This window comes from Chrysoperla carnea, chromosome 5 (assembly GCF_905475395.1).
Source record: "Chrysoperla carnea chromosome 5, inChrCarn1.1, whole genome shotgun sequence".
NCBI classification, from domain to species: Eukaryota; Metazoa; Arthropoda; class Insecta; order Neuroptera; family Chrysopidae; genus Chrysoperla; species Chrysoperla carnea.
The window spans coordinates 17,083,911-17,093,304 of record NC_058341.1 but is presented as its reverse complement, the minus strand read 5'-3'; positions in this window follow the sequence as shown (position 1 = coordinate 17,093,304).

The following is a 9,394-nucleotide window of genomic DNA, read 5'->3' as shown; positions in this document are numbered from 1 at the left end:
TCCTTCTAGATATTGCTTCTTAGGGATACTTATATGGTGTAAACAAGCTATAGAATCTATAGAATCCAAAAATCCGATTTCGTTCAAATGAGTAATTTTACCCGTTTAGAATTCGAATGAACGATGGACCCAATTTTAGACCTTTTTTGGGCTAAAATTACACGTGATCAAAAAATTTTTCTTAATTTCACAAGGAATTTTAAGAAAATCGGTAAACAGGGGTAATTTTACCCAAAAATTACAAATATCGAGTTTATTTAATGATTAGTTTTTGAAACAAGATCCACAGTACTATACGAAAAGCTTTTGTTTTATAGAGATTTGTGATATATCTCGAGAAATACTCATCAATTGTAAAAAAAAACGGAATTTTTTTGTATTCTACTTGCCCTAAATAATCCAAATACGTTAAATATGGTTTGTTTCGCAATTGAACAGCAAGTTTTTGAGTCAGTTATTGAAAAAATTATTACTGGATTACCTCTCGGATAGGACTAAGTTTTTTTAATCACTTCAGATGAAGAATTCTTACTTCACAAATAGAAAAAGTGGAGTTGGTTTTTTAAAAATTCTTTCTAGTATGCAAGATATGAACGTTTAAAATTCCTAATTAAACAAAGAATACCCGCTAGTGACCTACGTGGGTATCGCCATAGAGATTAAATATAAAACTTTGTTTTTCTAAAAAGAGATGGGTAACCATTGAATGCAATCTTTGAATGCTTATAACTTCTTCGTTTTTTAATCAATTTTAATTTCACTGTCAAATTTTTCATGGTATCAAATCTACATTTTTATGGGTATTATAGCCAATTTGATATCAAGATTATCCCGTATTATAGCCAACCTAGAAAGCTATTTGCTCTTGATCCTTGCCAATGTTTTCTAACATATACAAGTGTGTAATACAGTTGTCGCAGAATAACGTACAATATTAGTATTATTATTATTGATATGGTCGGTCAGTCTTTCAAATGTGTTTGTTCCCTCTTTATTATTTGAATGTATGGATCTATGTTTAATGTATAAGGATCTCAAATATAATACATACATACATATACCATGTGTGTTTGTACCATCTAGGCATATACATATCTGTAGTATGACAGAATACATCCGTTTAGTAATGCATCTAAGCGAGAGGTATTATATATATGCCTTGTAAGACTACAGATACGATAAGACAGATCTTCTGTTGTATGCATGCAGAGAGTGGGAGTTTTGTAGCATACAAATATTATTACTAGTTATCTGTAACTAAAAAACTTCCACTCTCCAAGCGTCTTCCAACTAATGTTCAATACATGTATATAATACCTCTCGCTTAGATGCATTACTAAACGGATGTATTCTGTCATACTACAGATATGTATATGCATAGATGGTACAAACACACATGGTATACTTACTTACTTTATAATCGAATAATTCATAGTAAATGTCAACATTTACTGGTGTATGTTTATATAATGTATGTATGATATGTAATTTATAATTATTGTAAATAGTTAAAACTATTTATTTGTTACTTTTTAGGTATTTAACAAAATTTAATGCTAATTTTATTTACCAACCTTCAAAGAGAAAAAGGCATTTATATCATAAACTTCAATATCGATTGTCATAATTATTGTAAAAATCTCATCGAAATGCCATCGATTGAAAAGAAGATTATGTATTAAATTAAATAAATAATTAATTTTACATTAAACAAGTGAAAAACTCACACTTGAAGCATATCTAAGAACGCTCTCCATTAAATTACCTTTTTCCTTAGAGCCTTCTCCAAAAGAACCGATTTTGAGGCTCATCGCCGATTTTTTTAGTTGTACTGGGTACAGAATCCTAAACTCGTACTTGAAACATAAGTAAGAACACTTTCTATTAAATATCCTATCAAGTGATACAAAAAAATCAAAATCGGTTCAGCCTTTTAGACGCTATGATGCCACAGACAGACAGACACACATAGCGGTCAAAGTTATAGCATCCGTATTTTTGGTTCGGATGTTCTTTAAATTAGCAGATTTGACAGATATCGACCATCTTATGTTTTGAATTTTACATTACAATTATAATTACTATCCACTTTTTAGGGCAATAAAGCATGTTTTAATAGTTTTTAAACAAAATTAATGATTGTTTGCTGTTTGGGTAAGAAAGTAGAATTTAAAAAAATTCTATTAAAATAGATGGGCTTCGAACTCAGGACTTTGCACATTAAGAGCGAACATTCTAACCAATACACCATCTGATTGTTGAGATTACTAATAATATTTTAAGATAATTTTATTAAACAAGATCATCGATCACTTATCCTGGTAATACTAGTCAACATACAAGGATAAAATCATTAAATTATTTTATTGTCATTACTTATACATATGTTTAAGCTAATCGAACAACAAGAAGTTATTTTTATTTATAGAATTGAGCTGTTAAAGTTTGCGTTTTTAACATATAAATCCCACATTGAACTGTTTTTAAAGGTATGCTTTATTATGTAACAAAACTAGTTTTCTTAAGATTAATTTGGAATGAATGTCATTTGTTTCGTTTTTATTCTATAGTTGATTTTCTCTTAATTATTAGTCATTAATATTTCAAAAAGTATGGTAAAAAAACGAAAAACTTTACTCTTAATCTTCGTCAAATTTTAGCAAATTCTTATTATTAAACAATTTGATCCAAATGATCATTAATCCTTTTAATATTTTGCAGAAGTTTTACTGTTAAATTTTAAACATTTACTAAGATGGACAATAAATTCAGTTGAGAGAATGGACATAATTTTATTCACTTTAAAATACATATACATTATACATATATACAAACTATAAGACCTTAATATAATGTATATATATATCAACTTCTTACCCAAGTGGTTTTATCGATGTATAAACACTTCTACACGAAAATTCTATGCAGTTGTCGAAATACTAATATATATATAATATAATAAATATAACAATGACTGATCTTAACACAAAATTTTCATATATGAAATGGGTTTAATATTGTGTTATGTTTTAAGATATGATGCTTTTTACAATGAAACAAATCGTTTTAACTAAATAATATATTATTAAACCAGTGATCCTTAATATATAATTTATGGAGATATTAATACGGTGAAACAGTTGGTACTTAACGACCAAGCTAGTTGCGTTGACACAATAGTTGCAAGAAAACGTTGTTATAACATCATATCAAGTATATATTTTCTTGATTCAAGAGAATAATTTCTTGTTATACTATAATTTTTGGTAATCGGAATAAATAGACTCGGGAAAAATAGGCAGTATTGTTGGAATTGTTTAGTAGGTTGGGTTGTGTTTGTCGATTATAGATCTATCTTTTTTTAAATCCATTATAAAGTAAAATATTTATTTTCATGAAATAACCCATGAATATAGTTGAATTGAGAAATGTTTACTAGTTGTAAGAACAATAAACGCTACAATCCAGTAATTTCATAACTGTGTAGCTTTAAAAACAGTTTTAAATCAGCATTTAAATCTCAACTCAATCTCAACAAGTCAGGTATATAAAGAGAAAGTATTTTATCTTTTATTTCTTCAATCTCTCACTTATTCATTGTAAGGAAAAGGAGTCAAATTGTTAGTGTTCACAAATAAGCCAAGAAAATTCTCATGTAAGCTTCTTTTGAAAAAGCCAACCCGTACTAATTCAACACGGGAGAAATTGAAAACCAAAAATTCGGTTATTCTTATAATTTTTGTTTCCTTTAATTTAACTCAACTTATTTTGAAATTGAAATAAGTAAGCATGGCGTTAGAAACCGGAATTAGTTGTATTTTATTAGCATTCTTATGTTTAAGCTAAGGTATTTTCTTTCGAATTTTTTTGATTTTTGGCATTACATTTTTTGGACATTATAAATAGGAAATTTTGTTAATTCTCATAGATATCTCTTATACATGGATTTATATACGATATAAAGGGTATGCATGACAGTCTAAGACAAAAGTCTCTTAAATTTTTTGATCTTAACGAGGATCTTCCTTATGATCGTTTTTGATTTTTTAAATTTCTCGATTAATTAGTCAAATTTCAATTTTCTATTTATCTATTTTATTGTAAATAGTGATAACTTTTCGAACATGGTTCTAGAATCGAAAGCTTATCTTGATAATGATATCACTGCGTTTAATATATCTAGAGTTTATAACGATCTGTAAAAAATTTTGTAAAATTTCGAACTAGTATTTTTGATATGACGAATCTTTTAAATAATTTATGATATAAAATGATTTTGTTGCTAAATTATCAAATAAATCCAACTGGATTATAAAATATTAAGAAAAAGAAAAATTAATAATTGTATCTGACATATTATGAAAGACTTTATAACTAAGGCACTCTTTTCTGAATTCAAAGAATTAAAATCATTATAGAAACTGATTTTATTGCCAACATAAAAAATCATTAACAAAAAATTTCTTTACGCCTTAAAAATAATTAATAGTCGAGCCAGCCAGAGTTACAGTACACAAACAAACAAAAAATAAACACACAACACAAATTCATCGCTTCACATCTTAAATGAAATAAATAATAATACCTAAGCATTTTAACCCCATACCCCATATACCATCACTCACCATCACTCCTCACCCATCCAACAACCACCCATCATCATAAGAATCTTCCTTACAATCTTGTTTTAACCCCCTCCCACCCACAACAGTACTCACCCATTCAAATGAAATGTAGAAGTATGAATAAAGAAATTATTTTATTTTATTCCAAATGATAATATGGATGCATATCTTGTGTCTTCTTAAGACGGAGACGAGAGAAGAGAGTAAATGAGGAATGGATGTGGAAAACAGCACAGGAATATAATATAAACCATACATTTCATACAGAATGATTACAAAGTTTATAATCTTAAATGGTTTTTTTCATAATTCATGGAATTTATTTTGAAATAAAGCTTTTTGTAATTATATGAATGCTTTACAATTCATTTTCTATGAATTCTTCCAGATGATCAGTTGATGGGAGTATTCATAACAAGTGAAATTTAGAAAATTTAAAAACCCCCAACAAATATTTCTGGTATGGAACCCTAAACACGCACTTGAAACGTACCTAAGAACATTCTCAATTAAATTACCTCTCAAACGAAACAAAAAAATCAAAATCGGTTCATCCGTTTTGGTGCTACGATGCCACAAGCAGACAGACAGACAGACATATACATACACATAGCGGTCAGACTTATAACACACCTTTTTTGGCTCGGGGGTTAAAAATACTCTACAAAATAGAAAATGGTGGAAGCGCAGTGAAGATTAAAGAATGATGTATATTTAAATTGTGCAAAGAACAAATTTTTGAAAATTTTTCAAATGAAAACTATTTTTTTATCAGTTTTAAGCAAGTACTTTTGTGATTGTTTTTCTAGGCGCTTAGTTTTCGAAATAAAAATTCATGTAAAATTAAAAATGCAATATTCGATCTTTTTATTTCTTTGAGTCATTTCGCTTAGGTAACGCACCGACTATGATACGAATTTTTAAACGATGATCTCACAATATTTTTAAAGACTTTAGGTTAACCATTTCAAATATAAAAAAAACTGATACAAGTTTTTTCGCATTTTCATCAGGTCAATTTTGATAAAAGAACTTTTTAAAGAACATTTCACGTTCTTTAAATTGGTGGAAAAATTATTTTATTTCAAACAGTTTCGGAGGAATTTGAAAAGTTTCGCAGACCAGCAAAGCTTCAAAATTTTTAGGTTAGGCTCACGATAGAGACGTAAACTTTTGTTATTGGGTTTTACTAATCAAACTCTAAGTGTCATCAAAAGTTAACCTTGTTTGTACAAAGTGAGAGCTTAAAACCGTAGTTGATTGATTGCACTATTTGTTCTGCAGTATGTTCATAAAAGTCTCGTATGATGGATCACCCTGTACATTAATAAATATAACTAACACATAGGTAAAAAAACAGAACATACAACACATCTCATATATGTATAAAAGATATAGAAGAAAGTATAAGTATAAAATATTATATAAAATATATAAAACCATTTGCATCTTTCTTTAAACTGTAGAATCGTTAATTAATAAGAAAAGAGATAGTTATATACATATAACAAATAAATATTCTTTAAGTTAAAAAGAAAGAGATGATTCATTCCAACTTGAGTATGATGGTGATATTATATATGTATGTATGTATGTATGGAAATCATCCTCATTGGGTTCACTCTCTACTACGTCCTAACTCATCCTTACAGGATCATCAACATCATCATCATCATCAGCATCATCTTAAGACTAGGCTAGGATGTTTCTTCGTATGTCTCTCAGATGGATAGAAGATGGATGGTTGAGTATAACCACACGGTGTGTGCATCTCTCCATCGTGACGTTTGGGGATGAGTTTGAAGTGTCTCCGTTTTTCATACACACATATATTTGTACCCGCTCTCCTTCCTTTTCTCGTGTAACTATTTCTTATATATACATTCAGCATCAACATACTACCTTACCTAGTGCTTCGCTTCATAAGGGTGACCTTTACCCGTAGGGTAAGATGTATTACCTACGCGATAAGAAATGTATAGCGTTTACTACAATGCTGAAATGGTATAGAGACAGATTCTATAGTTTCTATGTTAGCATAAGTAATATTGCAGTATTGAATAAGGCTATCCACCAGAAGTATTGTTCTACATTGATTCGCCCGTTATAACTATTACTATTCCCTCACTTGAATACACAGTATGGCGTCAAGTATATCTTAATCATTCGGTAGTTTCACGACCATTATTGTTATTAACTGGACATCAGCTGTACAAAAATGAGGATATTTTATCAAAATACAGATAGGCTGAAGACTGGTTGTCGATGTAATTTTGTTTTCAATATTTAAATTTTTGCGAAAAAAGTTAAAAGCTGTCTATTTACAAATTGCCAATTACATAATGTTTTATAAATCGCTAACTATTAATGGCAAAAAGAATTCTCATCCTCATTCATTTTAGAAGAGAAATTAAAAATACTCGTTGAAATTTCACAAACAATTTATATTTCTGTTCCCTCGGGTTAATTGTAGCGATTACATGTTGAAGAGAATACGTACAGGTACAATCAGAGGGATTGATTCTAGGTACATTTAGTTGTAAACCATGGTACGTTCTGATATTGTACCATAGTTCACATATCATGAATCATGGTTCAAAGGATTTTATCGATAGTCTTTAATAGTGGCGCTAAACTGAGTTTATTTTAACTGAGAAATGTTTAATGTATGGTGTTAAAAAATATCACATATATGTGTAAATTGTGATTCTTGGTACATGACCTTACCCATACACCATACGAGTAGCTCCAGCTCGGCGTGTGTGTATATGTGAGGATGCCACACAAACTTACTTACTAAGAAAAAGATTCATTTATATATCTATGCTGCCTTTTATAATTATAATAACCCCATATAATATATCCCATCCATATACGTGTGAGAAAGATAGAACGATATAAAATGTTGATTAACACAGTGAATGTTATATCAGGTGATATATTATTTTATATATATATACGTATACGTCTGTGTGTGAGAGAGATGAAAATATGTATATTATAATTTTTTTTTTTTAATCATATATTATACAAACATACTTTATAGGAAAAAAATATTGACTACTTTTTTTTTCTTCATTTTTAATTTTTTTTGTGCTTTGCTTCAAACTTCCCGGTTTTATTATTTATTTCTTTATTTTGTTTATTAGTTTCCTGTAGGTTTCTTCAACCTGTAATTGTAATATAAGATTTCTGTAATGTTTAAATTTTAATGAATAAGACACTCTCATGAAATTGTAAGTATGAAGGTATTGCCTTTGTCCTTATATATATTTTCTTCAGTTTTTATAATTCCTTCTGCAGTATGCATAGAGTAGCGGGTTCGATTCCCGCCGTCGCAACAAAATTAATTTAATTAATAGTTGTGATGGGCTGCTGTAGTGCATAGTATATGCATGAAGGAGGTGCACTCAGCCTCTGAAATTGAGGAGCTGATAAATGAAATTATCAGCGGAAAGGTGGTAAAACACATATATGATATCACAATGGGCTCTATAGCCTAAGTGTGCCCTTCGTGGACAGTCAATATAACCTAACCTAACCTATACAAGATATTTATAATATTTGTGATCGCCTTAAATAACGGCTTAGGAAGCTCTCATAGTTGGGCTGAAATTTAATAGAACACTAATTGTCTTGAACTAAAAATCTGAACAAACTATAACATATCTTTATATATTGAACAATTTTATAATAAGGTTAGATATTTCTAGACAGATTTTGCTCTTCACTGGATATAATTTCTATTGAAGGCTGAAGACTGGTTGTCAATATGGTTTTGTTTTCAAATAAATTAAAAATAATTTTTTTTTTTGCGAAAAAGTAAACAACTTTGATTCTACTAACTCTATTCTGTTTAGATACAGTGTCAAATTTTGAGGAGGTAAAGCATGCATCATTAATATATAAATCGTTTGCACAAGCCGAAAATTTTGTTTGTTAGCACTTAAGGAACGGAATTTATGAAATCCTTCAATGCGTATGTTTCTTTCACCGCTTGGAAAGAATAAAACTTTTCTAGGGATTATAATATTGTACTATTATTATGCACATAATTAAATAATCCTTCGGAATGAATAAATTTTACCGATATAACATCATTATTGAGTAATTTAAGGAGGTTGCAGTACACGAAATAATTGAATTAAAAATCATAAATCAGCCTCAGTTAGATAAAAATCGAACTTAGCAAGAAATTCACTATCCTAACCCAACGATCAATGATGACTTGACTATAATGAGGGAAATATATTAAACAATGAGCTACGTGGCTACGTATTTTCTCTCTAGAAATTTCCAGTTTTTCACATATTTGTTAGTAATTTTTGTGTTCGGGGCTTAAGTTATGAATCTTTAAATTTAATTTTCGATCCACCGTTTGAAGGTAACCATTTCAACATTAGTAGTACAAAAATTGAAAACCTATTCGATATCTTGCGATAGGATTGCGCGGGAGATGTTTTAGAAAATTGCTCTAATATATATAAAATACGAACAGGTATTCAGGTTCAATAAAAAAAATTCGTAGCGCAGGAGCTGCATTAGCTAAGTGAATCCCCTCAGAGATTGAAACAATAACAGATATAAAATTTAACGATGACGTCTGAATTAACATTTGAAGAAATTTTTTCAAAATTTCATCATCAGTACAAAAGCAATATGTCCCCATTTCCTTCGGAAATTCGCTAAAAATGTATAATCATATATACCAACATCCTTAATATAATGATATCATATCATATCATATAAATATATAAATAAATACATAC